Source organism: Nicotiana tomentosiformis, chromosome 7, assembly GCF_000390325.3.
Source record: "Nicotiana tomentosiformis chromosome 7, ASM39032v3, whole genome shotgun sequence".
NCBI classification, from domain to species: Eukaryota; Viridiplantae; Streptophyta; class Magnoliopsida; order Solanales; family Solanaceae; genus Nicotiana; species Nicotiana tomentosiformis.
Window position 1 is genome coordinate 67,709,358 of NC_090818.1, and position 16,436 is coordinate 67,725,793.

Consider the following 16,436-nt stretch of genomic DNA (forward strand, 5'->3'; position numbering starts at 1 on the left):
CCTTCTACCCAACTCACTTATGAATAAAGAGAAGAATACATTTCATTAATAAGTCAACAAAAAGTCATGTGAACAACACCAGTCCTTTTTCCATTAGTTACGAGATTAACAAGTCTCCAAAATAGTATCTTATACAATCATAGTTAAAGTGGAACAGATGATGCGATTATAACATTTTTAGTTTAACCTTCCAAAAAACAGATACAACCCACACTATGTCTATGGAGCCTCTAACAGGAACAAAAGAGTGTTATGACAATGCCGGCAACAAAGCCCCGGCTATACCTCAAAACGCTATGTACAAAGGATAAAAAGACATAGGACCCTGAGATGAAGTGGTGCTTACCAAATCAGCAGAGGAGAGGGTATGTTGCTATCATTGGTCAATGCCACCTGCTATGGAACCACTTGCATCCATTAAAGATGTAGCGCCCCCGAAAAAAGGGACGTTAGTACATATGAAATAGTACTAGTATGTAAAACAAAATTCCCTCTCAATAGAATGAGCAACAGTAAACCGAGAATAAAACATGAAATCAATAAGAGACTCAAGCAGTATCAAGGTGTCAAGTCAATGGAAAGGTAAATTTCAAATATGATTCAGTAATATAAGTTGGGAGATCTTTAGCACCGATATACCACTGTGTTTTATTACGGAGTCTGATCTCAGCCCGACCAGCTAAGCCATCTCATCCTGAGACATACACTCACAATACCACCATGTGTGCGGTATGGTGTCCAATCTCAGCCCGATCGGCTAAGCCGTCTCACTACAATGTCGTGTGGGTCGACATTACATCACATATAGCTAGTAATAATCTCATCCCATTTAAGGGAAAAATATCTCAACACACCAATCCCATCCCATATAAGGGGAAACAATCTCATCATATTAACACAGAGATTTACCCCTCAATCACTCCTACACCGGCACGTATAGTTTCAGGGTTGGGTTGTTCAGACTTACCCTTCCTCGGTGGCTAACCAATACTCCCAAAGCATTTGTTATTAAAAGTATTACCACTCAATTCATATTCTTTTACATGTCATTCATTTTATTGACATCATTGGCCATAATGCAATACCATTCTTGGAACATTGGTCGTACTTCATAATTCAATCTCACTATTCCATTTTCAATCATTATCACGGATAATCAATAACAAGGCCTTTCAGATTAAGACTTTAAACACATACTTTAGCAAATTAGGGTCTTAGGCATATATGATCTCTTATACAATTTGATGTGATCACTTCCATTTGGACTTGACTTGAAGTCACAACATTTTAATACATACTCATACTTCAAATACTCTCCCGAAGAATAGCACAATATAATAAGAAAATTTCGGAACACCTTTGAACATATTCATATATATACATCATCCGACGCCAAACGTATTCAGAAAAGTCAATTCATAATGGACAACTCGGGACTTACAAGATCATCATGCGAATTCAATTCTAAGAGAGGCGTTTAGCCAACATACCTTGCCTCGAGCTTTTTAATTTACTATAATATTTCAGAGATCCTAGACACTTCGATCTATTTAGAGATATAGCAAAATTGAACACAAATTAGGAAGGAGTTCATAGTTCCAGCTCACTTAAGCATTTTACCAAACACTAGGCGTGCATTAAGGTTTTAAGATCCTCCTATCGTGGATTCTTTCACCCCCACTACCCAAAGTTCACTCAAAAGAGCTCAACAATCTCCCTACTACCCTAGATGGTACATGTATGTAAAATAAACAACTCCCACACCCAAGAATTGCTTTACTAATTACCCATTTTTAGTTAAATTCTGAAATTAAGGGTTAGGGTGTAGAATCTAACCTTTTGGTTGAAGACCTTGTGAGTTACCCTAGAGAAATCTTCAAGGTTTGAACAAAGATTGATGAAAAAATGACTTAGAAGTCCTCTTCTCACTCTAGACCACCTTCCTCTCTCTCTAAAATGTAAGTTTGAACCTTCTAAAATGACCCTTAACATTGTTTTATAAGAATGGGGTCGGGTTTATAAAATCAGAAAAATGAAGCTCTAAAACACAATATGCGGTCGCATAGTGATCACAAAATGCATATGCGATCCGCAAATCGGCCGCACAATTGGTGCCCCTGAACTGGGATGTTCGGGCTGGGTCTGCGGCAGTTCTGCAGCTGCAGACCTATTCTGGGGTCGCATAATGCACCGTAGAACTTCCCTCCGAAAATTACCATGCTGGTTTCACGGTCGATGTGCGGCCCGCGAAACAGTTTTGCGATCGTATAGTTGACCGTACAATATCATCCAAACTTGGCCAGTTTTCTGCTTCACTCTGCGGCCCACAAAGTGATTCTGCAGCCGCATAGTGGGCCGTAGAAATGTCTTTTTCTGCCAAAAATTTTCCTTTACTCCCTAGCGCACTGTTCAACCCAAAAAGTCTGTACGTCAACACATAAGCCTACTTTGGCACCACGAAATCCTGGGTTTTTAGGCAAAATTTTACGGGGCCTTACATCCTCCCCCACTTAAGATCATTCGTCGTCGACTAAGGGCTAAAACCTGCCATTAGAAACCAATGTGACTTAGCTTCTATAACACACACCAATAATTCCCAAATTTCGACTTACTCCCCAAATTTCCAAAATTTTCACTAGAGTTTCCCCTGTAACTGGGCCTAACCACTTGTCAGAGAATCCCAGAAACCACTCCTAACAACATATACATAATCCGATGATGCAATATAACATAAAAAAACACAAATTGTGGCCTCATAAGCAATATATTACCAAAAAGGGAACACCCTTAACATCAACGGTATAAATGATACATAATTCATAGAAGATAACTCTTAGCATTTTCATAGAACACAACTTTCTAAATAAATGGCTATTCAAACAAATAAGGATACTTCTTCTTCATTTCTTCCTCGGCCTTCCAGGTGGCCTCTTCAACTTGTTGGTTCCGCCATAGTACTTTCACAGAGCCAATCTCTTTGTTCCTCAACTTTCGTACTTGCCTATCAAGGATGGCAACTGGAATTACTTCATAAGTCAATTCTTCATTAACCTCAATGGTCTCAACCGGAGTAATAATTGACGGATCTCCAACCACCTTCTTCAACATGGACACGTGGAACACCGGGTGCACCAAAGACATCTCTGGACACGTGGAACACCAGGTACACCAAAGACATCTCTGGGCACGTGGAACATCGGGTGCACCAAAGCCTACTTCGGCACCATGAAATCCCAGGTTCTTAGGCAAAATTTTATGGGGCCTTACATTATCGTTCTGTACTTGTTAAAATGATGAAACTGTACAGGTTATAGCTAGTATCAATTATAATTCGTGCTTCTTTTACCTCGCTGAGGTTAGTTACGATACTTATTGAGTTCATTAGGTCGGTTGTAGTCTACTACACTCTCCACTTAATTGTGCAGATCTAGATGTGGGGACCAGTTATGAGTAGTTGATTTATCTATTGGACCCAACTTCGAGAGGCAAGGTAGAGCTGTATCCTTGGTCGCAGTTTTGACTTGTCCTTTCTTGTGTACTGTTGTTTTAGTTCAAACAATAGTGTTATTTAGTTTTTCAGACTTGTACTCCGTTGTAGAGCGCATCACTCCGTATTTACCAGTTTCTTGGGGATTTACCTTGTATTGGTAGTACTTTATTACATTGAGGTTTCAGACTTATGCAATTTCTATAATTTATGTTGTTATGGTTCTTTACTGTTATGTTTCACCTTGCCTAGCCAGTGTTTTAGGCGTCGTCTCGACGGGTTGGGATTTTGGATCTTGATAAGTTGGTATTAGAGCCCTAGGTTCATAGTATTACGAGTCATGAGAAAGTTTAGTAAAGTCTTACGGATCGGTGCGGAGACGTCTGTACTTATCTTTGAGAGGCTACCGAACTATTAGGAAACTTCACTTTCTTGTATTCTTGTCATGCGGATATGTTATTTTTGAAATTTGAACTTGAATATTTTATTCTCTCACAGATGGTGAGGACACGTGTGACCGGATCAGGCGGACGGCCACCAGTACCACCAGCTAGGACCGCGAGAGGCCGGGGTCGTGGTAGAGGCTGAGGTATGGCTTTTACTACATCTAGAGCAGGTACCAGATATTGCTTCAGCTCAGGAGCAGGTACCAGATGTGGTTGAGCCGGTGGGACCAACTCAGGCATTAGGAGTGCCCATTGTGATTCCTGGCCTTCAGGAGGCCTTAGCCCAAATTTTGACTGTGTGCATGATTCTGGCCTTTAGGAGGAATTGCGTAGGCAGTTTGAGCAGATACACTAAAAGGGTATGAGAGTGACTTAGTATGAGATGAGGTTTTCAGAGTTGGCTCGTCACATGGTATTGTTGGTTTCCACTGAGAGGGAGAAGATTAAGAGGTTCATTAATGGCCTCGACTATGGTTTGCGCTTCATTATGGCTCGGGAGGTTACAATGGGTGTGAGGTTTGACAGGGTGGTTGATATTGCTAGATGCTTAGAGTTGGTTCGCAGGTAGGAGCGGGAGGCCAAGAGGCCTCGTAGTTTAGGTGGTTTCAGTAGTGCCTCATCTGGAGGCCAATCCTATTATAGTAGAGGCCATTCTTCTAGACCAGTTTAGGCAACTCGCCATGTTCCTTGTGGTTCTTCAGTTAGCCACAGTTCCTACAGTGCCTACCCAACTCACTCATCATTCAGTGCATTACCGGCACAAAGTTTTTATCGTGCCCCATCTGTTCAGGTTTCCACAAGCAATTCTTCGGGCTATCAGGTTCAACAGCATGTCAAGATGGTTTGCTATGAGTGCGGAGAGTTGAGAGTCATCTCAAGAGAGATTGCCCCAAACTACTGAGTAGGGTCCCAGAGAAGAGTTCTCAGCCTATGATCCCAGCACCAGAAGCTACACCACCCGCACAACCATCTCATAGTGGGGCCCAGTCAGCTCGAGGCCACCTTAGAGAGGGCGATCAATCAGGTGGAAGTCAGGCCCGTTGCTACGCATTTCTAGCCAGACTAGAGGCGGCTACCTCTGATGTCGTGATCACAAGTATTGTTTCAGTATGCCACAGGGATGCTTTGGTATTATTTGATCCTGGTTCCACTTATTCATATGTGTCATCATACTTTGCTCGTTATTTGGATATGCCCCATGATTCTTTAGTTATGTATGTTCATGTATCTACACCGATGAGTGATTATATTATTGTGGATGCGTACCGATCATATGTAGTGACTATTATGCAATAAGAGATGAGAGTTGATCTTTTACTGCTTAGCGTGGTTGATTTTGACGTGATTTAGGCATGGATTGGTTGTCACCATGTCACACTATTCTAGATTATCACACTAAGACTGTGACATTGGTGATGCCAGGATTGCCTAGGGTTGAGTGGAAGGGTTCTCTGGACTATGTTTCCAGTAGAGTAATTTCATATTTGAAGGCCCAACAGATGGTTGGGAAGGGATGTCTGGCGGCCTTCATGAGGGATGTTGGTGCTGATACTCCTACTATTGAGTTCGTTCCGGTAGTGAGAGACTTTCCAGATGTATTTCCTGTAGACCTACCGAGCATGCCACCCGACAGAGACATTGATTTTGGTATTGATCTAGTGCCAGACACTCAGCCCATCTCTATTCCACCGTATCGTATGGCACCAGCAGAGTTGAAAGAATTGACAAACTAGCTTCAGGAACTACTTGATAAGGGATTCATCAGGCCTAGTGTGTTTCCTTTGGGTGCACCGGTTCTATTTTTGAAGAATAAGGATGGTACTATACGGATGTGAATTGATTACAGGCAGTTGTACAAAGTTACAATTAAGAACAAGTACCCACTACCACACATTGATGACTTATTTGACCAACTTCAGGGTGTTAGAGTGTTCTCTAAGATTGATTTAAGGTCTGGGTATCACCAGTTGAAGATTTAAGATTCTGATATTCTGAAGATGGCATTTAGGAACCGCTATGGTCACTACGAGTTTCTTGTGATGTCTTTTGGGCTGATCAATGCCCCAGCAGTCTTTATGCACCTGATGAATAGTGTATTCCAGTCATATCTTGATTTATTTGTTATAGTATTCATTGATGATATACTGGTGTACTCACGCAGCCAGGAGAATCATGAGTAGTATTTGAGGATTGTACTCCAGACGTTGAGGGAGAAGAAACTATATGCTAAATTCTCCAAGTGTGAGTTTTGGATTGATTCTGGGGTGTTCTTAGGGCACGTGGTGTCCAATGAGGGAATCAAGGTAGATCCGAAGAAGATTAAGGCAGAGTAAAGTTGTCCCAGACCGTCTTCAGCTACTGAGATTTGGAGTTTTCTTGGTTTGACCAGATATTATCGCTGTTTCATGGAGGGTTTCTCATCCATTGCTGCACCTTTGACCAGATTGACCCAGAAGGGTGCCCCATTCAGGTGGTCTGATAAGTGTGAGGACAGCTTTCAGAAGCTCAAGTCTGCCTTGACCACAATCTCAGTTTTAATTTTGCCTTTAGCATCAGTTTCATATACGATTTATTGTGACTCTTCTTGGATTGGTATTGGGTGTGTCTTGATGCAGGAGGGTAGGGTAATTGCTTGTGTTTCGTGCCAGTTGAATACCTATGAGAAGATTTATCGTGTTCATGATCTAGAGTTGGCAGATATTGTCCATGCATTAAAGATTTGGAGGCATTATCTCTACGACGTGTCTTGTGAGCTATTTACATATCATCAGAGTCTACATCACTTGTTTAAGTAGAAGGATTCGAATTTGAGGCAGTGAAGGTGGTTAAAGCAGTTAAAAGACTATGATATCACCATTTTGTATCATCCCGGGAATGCTAATATGGTGGCCGATGCCTTGAGTAGAAAGGCGGAGAGTATGGGTAGCCTTGCATATATTCCAGTTGGTGAGAGACCGCTAGCATTGGAAGTTCAGGCCTTGGCCAATCAGTTCATGACGTTAGATATTTCGGAGCCTCGCCAAGTTCTTGCTTGTATGGTTTCTTGGTCTTCTTTGTATGATCGCACTAGAGAGTGTCAGTATGACGACCCCCATTTGCTTGTCCATATGGAAACGGTGCAGCATGGTGATGCCAAATAGGTTTCTATTAGAGATGACGGGTGTTGCAGATGCAAGGACGAATTTGTGTGCCCAATATGGATAGGTTACGTGAGTTGATTCTTGAGGAGGCCCACAATTTGCGGTATTCCATTCATCCGGGTGTCGAGAAGATGTATCAGGACTTGAGAACCACTATTGGTGGAGGAGAATGAATAAAGATATAGTAGATTATGTGGCTTATTTCTTGAACTATCAGTAGGTGAAGTACGAGCATCAGAGGCCGGGCGGTTTGCTTCAGAGACTTGAGATTCCCAAGTGAAAATGGGAGTGAGTTATCATGGATTTCGTTGTTGGGATCCCACACGGACTTTGAAGAAATTTGATGAAGTTTGGGTGATTATGGGCTGGTTGACTAAGTTCACATATTTTATTATTATTGTGACTACCTATTCTTCAGAGCGACTGGCTCAGATCTATATCCGTGAGATTGTTCGACTTCATGGTGTGCCTGTGTCCATTATTTTTGATCGAGGCACACAATTCACATCGCAATTTTGGAGAGCAGTGTAGCGAGAGTTAGGCACACAGGTTGAGTTGATTCAGCATTCCACCCCCAGAAGGACAGACAGTCCAAGCGCACCATTTAGATCTTCGCGGATATTCTACGTGCTTGTGTTATGGATTTCGGGGGTTCTTGCGATTAGTTTCTACCGCTTGCAGAGTTTCCCTACAACAACAACTACCAATTGAGTATTCAGATGGCTCCTTATGAGGCCTTATATGGGAGGCAGTGTCGATCTCTTGTTGGTTGGTTTGAACCGAGAAAGGCTAGGTTGTTGGGTACTGATCTGGTTCGGGATGCCTTAGAGAAAGTCAAGTTGATTCAGGATCGACTTCGTACAGCACAATCCAGGTAGAAGAGTTATGCGGATAGGAAGGTTCATGATATTGCATATATGGTGGGTGATAAGGTTTTGCTCAGAGTATCGCCCATGAAGGGTGTGATGAGGTCTCGAAAGAAGGGCAAGTTGAGCCCTTGGTATATTGGTCTTTTTGAGGTGCTTGAGAGGATTGGAGAGGCGGCCTACAAGCTTGCATTGCCACCTAGTCTATCGGGACTTCACCCAATATTTCATGTTTCTATGCTCCAGAAGTATTATGGTGATCCGTCACATGTTTTGAATTTCAGCATGGTTCAGTTAGACGGAGATTTGACTTATGATGTGGAGCCGGTGGCCATGTTGGATCGGCAGGTTCAAAGGTTGAGATCAAAGAATATAGCTTCAGTGAAGGATTAATGGAGAGGCCATCTAGTCGAGGAGGCTACTTGGGAGACTGAGCGGGATATGCGGAGCAGTTATCCATACCTATTTGAGACTTCAGGTATGATTCTAGACATGTTCGAGGACGAACGATTGTTTAGGAGGGGGAGAATGCAACTATCCGGCCGGTCATTTTGTGTATCATAGCTCGTTCCCCTGTTTATTGCTTATTCGATGTTCACTTGTGGCTATGTGACTTGCCGGGTGGTTGGTTTGGTTCTGAAGATGATTCGGAGTAAATTGGGACATTTAGTCCCAAGGTTGGAAGCTTAAGTTGAAAGAGTTGACCGGATATTGACTTTTGTGTAAACGACTCCAGAATGGAGTTTTGATGGTTCTGATAGCTTCGTATGGTGATTTTGGACTTAGTTGTACGTCTGGATTTGGATTTGGAGGTCCGTAGGTTGATTTGGTGCATTTTAACAAAAAATGGAAAGTTAAAGGTTTGGAAGGTTGAGAAGTTTGATTGAGAGTTGACTTTGTGGGTATCGGGTTCGGATTTAGGTTCCGAAAGTTGGAATAGGTCCATCGTGTCATTTATGACTTGTGTGCAAAAATAAGGTCAATCAGAGTTTGTTTGATATGATCGGCATTAGTTTTAGAAGTTTGAAGTTCGTTTGTTCATTAGGTTTGAATCAATGTACAATTTGTGGTTTTGGTATTGTTTGATGTGATTTAAGGCTTCAATCGAGTTCGTATGCTAGGCTTGGCCTTGGTCGCAGATGCGGTAGCCGATCTGTAGGTGCGGATGCGCAAAAGCAGGCGAGGGGCTGCAGAAGCGGTCTCACAGGTGCAGAGCTTTGACCGCAGGTGCGCTGGGTCGATAAGTTAATGATATCTCGCACCAGCGATGGTGAGTCCGCAGGTGCGACTCTGAGGGCCGTAGAAGCGAAATTGGTACGGTGTAATTTACACCGAAGAGTTTAGTTGATTTTTCTCATTTGTGGGATTTTGACGTTCGTACTAGGGCAATATTTAGAGAGGGTTCCACCCAGATTGAAGAGGTAAGTGACTTTTAATCGCTTTTGTCCATAAATATTGAATACCCATTGATTATTACACCAATTGTGCACGAAACTTAGTTAGAATTTGGGAATTTTTGGACTATGTTATTGGAAAGTGAAATTTGAGGATTTGGGGGGCGACTTGTGGTTGAAATTGGATGATTTTGGTATGGTTGGACTCGGAATTGAATGTGTATTCGGAATTTGAGAATTTTGTCAGATTCCGAGGTGCGGGCCCAGGGTTGACTCTTTGACTTGAGGTAAAGACCTTAGCTTTATATTTTGGAATCACTTCCTATGACTTTTATTGATAGTATTACGTTATTTTGGCTAGATTCAAGTCATCCAGTGATTGATACGCGCTGGAAGGGATCTTTAGCGGAGTGATTTTGTTTGCATGAGATAGGGATCTTATCTAAACTTGGTTGAGGCACTAGTTTCCTGAATTATTCGTGATAGCTACGTGCTATAGGTGCGCACATATATGAGGTTTAAACCTATGTGCTAACACCGGAGTATTTATCCATGCTCATGTTATTCTTAGGCTATGATATTCTTAGAATTGACTGTTAAGTTTTAAGCTATGATATTTCTCATATTTGTAACATTGTTGTGAACTATTTGAGCCATGTTTGAGATTACATAGAGGCTAAATCCCTGAATGAACTTGATAATTGTTATCTCCTTGATGAAATAGCCAGTTTGAGCTATGATAGCACACTATGCATATGCCTACACTTTAGCATGTCACTCATAGTAGTCCAGGAGCATGAGATATGTTATTCGTTCATCCTATACATGCATTCTTATATATTTGCTTCTGTGTGATACGATTTGGAATGGATGCTTGTGACCACCCCAGGCGGAGTGAGTTGTTATGCATGTGACCACGCCAGGGGGATTATATTGTTATGCTTATGACCATGCCGGGCGAATTATGTTGTTATGCATGTGATCACGTCGGGCAGATTATGGTGTTATGCCTGTGACAACGCCAGGCATATTGTACTGTTATATCTGTGATCACGCCGAGCGGATTATGATATTGAGCCTGTGACCACACCGGGCTGGTGGCATATTGAATTGGTCGTGCTTGCGTGTGGATATGTATCCATCCCCCGAGGGTCACCCTCTCATCTAGCCAGTGTTTGTTTGGATTTTGCATTTCATCTTTACTTGCAATTTCTGCGGTTAATTACTTGATTTAACTGCATATCATCTCTATATGTTGCACATTGACTGAACAGAGTATTTGCTTAATTGTACACATACACACACAAAAACTACTTCCTGTGCTCTATGACTTGATTTCATTATCGTTCTGTACTTTTTAAAATGATAAAATTGTACAGGTTATAGCTATAATCATTTATAATTCGTGTTTCTTTTACCTCGCCGAGGTTAGTTACGATAATTATTGAGTACATTAGGTCAGTTGTACTCATACTACACTTTGGAATTAATTGTGTAGATCCAGGTGTGAGGACCAGTTATCAACAATAGATTTATCTGTTGGACCCAGCTTCGAGAGGCGAGGTAGAGCTGCATCCTTGGCCGCAGTTTTGACTTGTCTTTTGTTATGTATTGTTGTTTCAATTCAAACAATAGTGTTTTTTAGTTTTTCATACTTATACTCCATTGTAGAGCTCACGACACCATATTTACTAGTTTATGGGGGATTTACCTTGTATTGGCAGTACTTTGTTACATTGAGGTTTGAGACTTATGCTATTTCTATAATTTATATTGTTCTGGTTCTTTATTGTTATGTTTCGGCTTGCCTAGACAGTGTATTAGGTATCATCACGACGAGTTGAGATTTTGGGGTCGTGACAGGCATTTATGCCAGGCACACATTATGCTCTCTGTGTGTGTGTATGAATTGGTACTAATTATGTGGAAAGGTTGAATCTGAGCATGCGCATATATCATGCACCCACGTAGAAGCATTTCCTTACATGCTGTTTCTGTATATTATTTATCTTAGGTGAACTCGGACTATAGATTATGCTTTGATCATTAAATCTGAGAAGCATGGTATTTATTTTCTTTGGAATTGTTGTTGGACTGTTCTTTCTCTGTATTTACACTTATTGATTATTATCTCATTATTGAAGTAAGTATCATCTTGGTTAGAGCCTCGTTACTACTTGTTCGACGTTAGACTTGATACTTGTTGAGTATATTGGGTTGGTTGTACTTATAATATACTTCTACATATTTTGGTGCAGATCCAAGTGTTTGTACTTATGAAGCACAACATGATGCTTAGTTACTAATTTTGTAGACACAAGGTAGTGCTGCTGGTTCGACCGCAAGCCCGTGAAGTCACCTTCTTCACATCTATTTACTATTATTTGATTCAGATAGTACTATACTTATTTCAGACCTTATATTTTGCTACTTTTAGAAGCGCACGTACTCAGTGACACCCAATCCGGGATTGTTTTGTTGTTTTGTACTTTTTTATTTTGATCGAGACTTATCTATGACAATGATCTTGTTTAGACTTATAATTTTCATGCTAGTGATTTGTTTAGAGATTATGATTGTTGGTTCGCCTAGCCGGCAAGTTAGGTGTCATCACAGCCATTGGAGGGTTTTAGATCGTGATAGCATGGTATCATAGTCTAAGTTGCATTGGTCCATGAGTCATGAGCATGTTTAATTGAGTCTTGTTTATCGGCATAGAGACGTCTATACTTATCTTCAAGAGGTTGTGGGATATTTAGGAAACTTCACTCTCTTTCATTCTCTATCGTGCAACTCATCCTGAATTCTGAATCTTATTCCTCTATTCTCTCATAAATATCGGGAACACGTGAATTAGCCGTAGCCAAGCAGGAGCTGGTACTCCAGGCCAGAGCCATAAGAGGAAGGGCCTGAGCAGGGTTGGAGCTCAGGCCAGTGCTCATACAGTAGAACCTGCCAGATGTAGAATATCTGCAGCGGCTTGTGGACGTACCAAAGCAGCATCTATTGAGCCTCAAATATCTCCAGTTAGAGAGCATGCCTAGTTTAGGAAGAGCAGTTAGGACCAACTCATGTCCCAAAGGGTTTCATCACTACTCCTGCAATTCAAGAGACTTTGGTCTGCATTGCGGGATTTTTCGAGAATATGGCACAAGCCGGAGTATTCCTAAGTGCACCAACTACTTCTCAGGCTGGCAGGAGGCTCAAACCCCTACTACCTACAAACTATAGCAGCAACATGCCCCAGTTTTCAGACTATCAGAGTTACCCCACATGTCACTGCCGCATTACAGCCAGTAAGTCAGAATAGTGTGACTGGAGAGATGAGAGAATTTATTGAAGGACTCAACTATGGCATTAGTCTTGGTATAGTCCAAAAAGGTAGGGATAGAGTGCACTATGGGAAGGCTAAGGAGAAAGCCTTGAGGGCAGAGCGCATGCGACTCCGTAGTTAGAGAAAAGAGGAGCGGAAGAGCATGAAATCCCACAGGCAGTTCCAGCAGTCTTTCTCAGCTATAGGTTATTATTAGTGTGGTGATTTGAGGCAAATGAGGAGAAATTATCCAAGACTTCTTAGTGGTGCATCTCAGCAAGGTACTCAAACTATAGTTCCAACCTAGTGACTACACCACTTGCACGGCCAGCTAGAGGTGGGGGTCTGGCAGGTAGAGGTCATCCCACAAGTGGAGGTCAGGCATGTGGCTATGCTTTTTCTGGTAGGACAAAGATGATTGCATCTGATACAGTTATAAAAGGTATTATTTCAATCTGTCATAGGGATGCTTCAGTATTATTTGATCTGGGTTCTACTTATTCGTATATGTTATCTTACTTTGTATTATGTTTGGGTATGTCTCGTGATTATTTGGATATTCTTGTTCATGTGTCTACACTTATTGGAGATTCTATAGTGGTGGATCATTTATATCGGTCTTTTGTGGTTACTATAAATGGGTACAATACTATGGTTGATCTCTTGTTGCTACACATAGTGGATTTTGAGGTTATTCTTGGCATAAATTGGTTATCCATGTATCATGTTATCTTGGATTGTAATGCCAAGACTGTGACTTTAGCTATGCCAGGGACACCTAGGTTAGAATGGAGAGGGACATTTGGTCATGCTACAGGTAGAATGATTTCATTTTTGAAGACTCAGCATATGGTTGAGAAGGAATGTTTAGCATATTTGGCTTTTATTCGGGATTCTAATGCAGAGGTTCCTTTTATGGATTTGGTACCGGTTATGATAGAGCTCCCGAAGGTGTTTCCTATGGGTTTTCTGGGTATGCCATCAGATAGTAATATTAATTTTGGTATTGACTTGGTGCCGGTTACTCAGCCTATAACTATTCCACCACATCACATGGCTCCAACAGTGTTGAAAGAGTTAAAGGACCACTTGTAAGATTTGCTTGATAAGAGATTCACTAGACCGGGTATTTTTCCTTGGGGTACACTAGTGTTATTTGCGAAGAAGAAATATGGTACTATGAGGATGTGCATTAATTATAGGCAGGTGAATAAGGTTATATAAAGAACAAGTATCCATTGCCACGGATTTGTCATACTTCCCTTTTTCGGGGGAAATAGGAGTTTTTTTAATTAAAGTGATATTATTTGAATATGAATTAATTTATAATATTTTAGGAGTCGTCACTTGGAATAGAGTATTTTTAATATTCCAAGTCACCAATTTATTAAATCTTTAATCAAGAAAATTTTATCTCCAATTTATGATTTGCGAATACAGAAGATCGGGTCAGGAATTTTGTTGAACAGGAAGAAGGTATGAGTCACTCCCCGAATCCCGTGGTTTTAGCACGTTCGCTTAATTAACTTACACTTGGCTTAAATTAATTTAGAATATATTGTATTTAATAGTTTTCACATTTTATCTATATTCATTTTTAATTGCTTGACTATTGGAGATATGAAAATTATCTTGACCAAGTCACACATACATGTCCTTGTCTTATTTGCGAGTTAAGAATCATGTTATGCATATGTGTGCATAATCAAAGAAAACTTATTATTATTTCGAATTAATTTAGTTAATTGCCCTTTAATTTATGGATCATAACTATGTTATGCAGGCGTATATATAGCCATGGTGTTAAAAACGTACCTAAAGCATGCTAGCGTGTGTAATTATTTTCCTAATTTGAGATCAAAATTAAAGCATAAATTTATGAATAAATTAAGAGTGCAATTATATTCGAGAAGTCAACACACTCTTTGTTATTTATAACTTAATAAGGTTACGACATTCTAGATCTTTGAAATAAATTTAATTACAAACTAGTAGAGAATTATTGAAAGAGTTAATAAATTATTGTAAGTTAATTAAATGTGACATCTGAAATGATTTTGGCCTTATTGGTACACTAGCATTTGCATTTTGAATTTTAAAAATGTGGGTAAAATGATTGATTAATTCTCAATAAGTGAATTTTATAATAGCAATTAGTCATCATATAAAAGAAAAGCATGAATAAGAATAAACTTAAATCACTTAGGCCTGGAGACTTGGCTTATTCATCGAAAAAATGACATTGATCCACAAAGTCACTGGGCTCTCGAAATCCCTATTAGAATCGAGGCAGACTGGCCTTGTATCTTTAACCTGCAGACTTAGTCTTTAGGTCTGAAATTTTGAGACAGACCCACTAATAAAGAAATCCCAAATTGAAAACCTTGAACCCTGAATCTCAACCTAAAACTAAGTTCAAACACCAAATTAAACTGAACAACTAATAAACACAGAAGTTAACAACAAACATGCTTAAAACTAACTATTATAAATGATTACATATGTCGTTAATTATCAACTAAGTTAACAAACAGTCATGCTATAATTCGAAACCCTAGTTGACTAAATATGCAATTAACTGAACAACTAAAATCATACACTAATCAAGAAAATCTTAATTAGTGAAATTGAGTTAATCATGCAATTCAAATGAGAAAGCAAAACGGAGCAGAAACTAATTAAAGAAGAAGTGAAAAAGAAAGGATCAAGGTTACCTCTTAAAATCTTATGCCAACCGGAGAAGAAGAATCCAATTGGAAGTTGCCATCATCACATTGAACTTTGCTTAGATTCTACATTCCAGTCTGGGTTAATGTGATGATGGCTACTGAGAGTCGGAGTACCAAAATAAAGGGGAGTTTTAGTGATTTTGTCCAGCCAACAGTAAGTTGACCGGAGCTGACCGCCATGAAATGACCTAAAACCAGCATCAATCAATAGATCTCAACAAGACCTAGTGACTGGTGTGAGTTTCAAGTTCACACGGCCTTTGGTCATGTCGAATTCCAAAAAGGGACACGGAGGCAAGGATTTTATTTCTATAGTTCGATTTTGGGCAATATTGAATTGGAATTGGAGTTTGATCTTAGCAGATTGGGATAGAGGATAAGGAGAGGAGTAATTTGGTGGAGATTCGAGGTGGATTGGCCATCACCGGCCGGCGAAGACGATTTTCGATCGGTGGTGGAGCAGTGGTGGACGGCAAAAAGAATGTGTTGAATGGCAGAGGCAATCTCCAGCCACCACGGAGAGGAGAGAGAAAATGAGGTCTGATTTTTGGGTTAAAATCCAACCTTTGATCCTTGCTCTTGTTTAAAGAGGCTGAGGGAGAAACGACGTGGTTTCATTTTGAGACTACGTCGTTCGGAAGGGCTCTCAGGGGCAGATATGGACCAGTGCTGGCCATTGGGCTTGGGTGACTGATTTACAAGTCTGGGCCAACGAAATTGGCCAAGCCAATCTATTTTAAAACAAAAACGGCTCCAACCCTCTTCCCTTTTCCTTTTAAAACTTAGCGACTTTAACCTAATTTTCAATTAGACCTATTTTGCACTAGTAGCCTATCTAATCAATCACTTGAACAATTGACCACATATATTATTAATCACTTAATTTAATTATCTATTTATGAATTAATCTATTATAAAATGCTTTTAGAAAATCTTTTTATGATTTTATATGATATTAATGCAACTAAAATGCAGAACAAATAGATAAAAATTCCTAAAATTCCACTAAAGTTAAAGTAACAAAATTACCAAAATTAAATTGTTTTTAGGAGCAATTTTAA

The 16,436-nt window shown here is 40.2% G+C and overlaps 1 long non-coding RNA gene across 1 annotated transcript in view; it reads right to left on the reverse strand.

Moving 5' to 3' along the window:
- The window catches only part of LOC138896512 (uncharacterized), a 28,136-nt gene extending 12,199 nt beyond the window's left edge, over positions 1-15,937 (reverse strand). Inside the window, exons 1-2 of the long non-coding RNA XR_011409808.1 lie at positions 15,361-15,937; positions 347-393 (exon numbers count right to left, since the gene is read on the reverse strand). This is a non-coding gene — a long non-coding RNA (uncharacterized lncRNA). The remainder of the gene's footprint in view (positions 1-346; positions 394-15,360) is intronic.
- Positions 15,938-16,436: the final 499 nt, after the last annotated feature.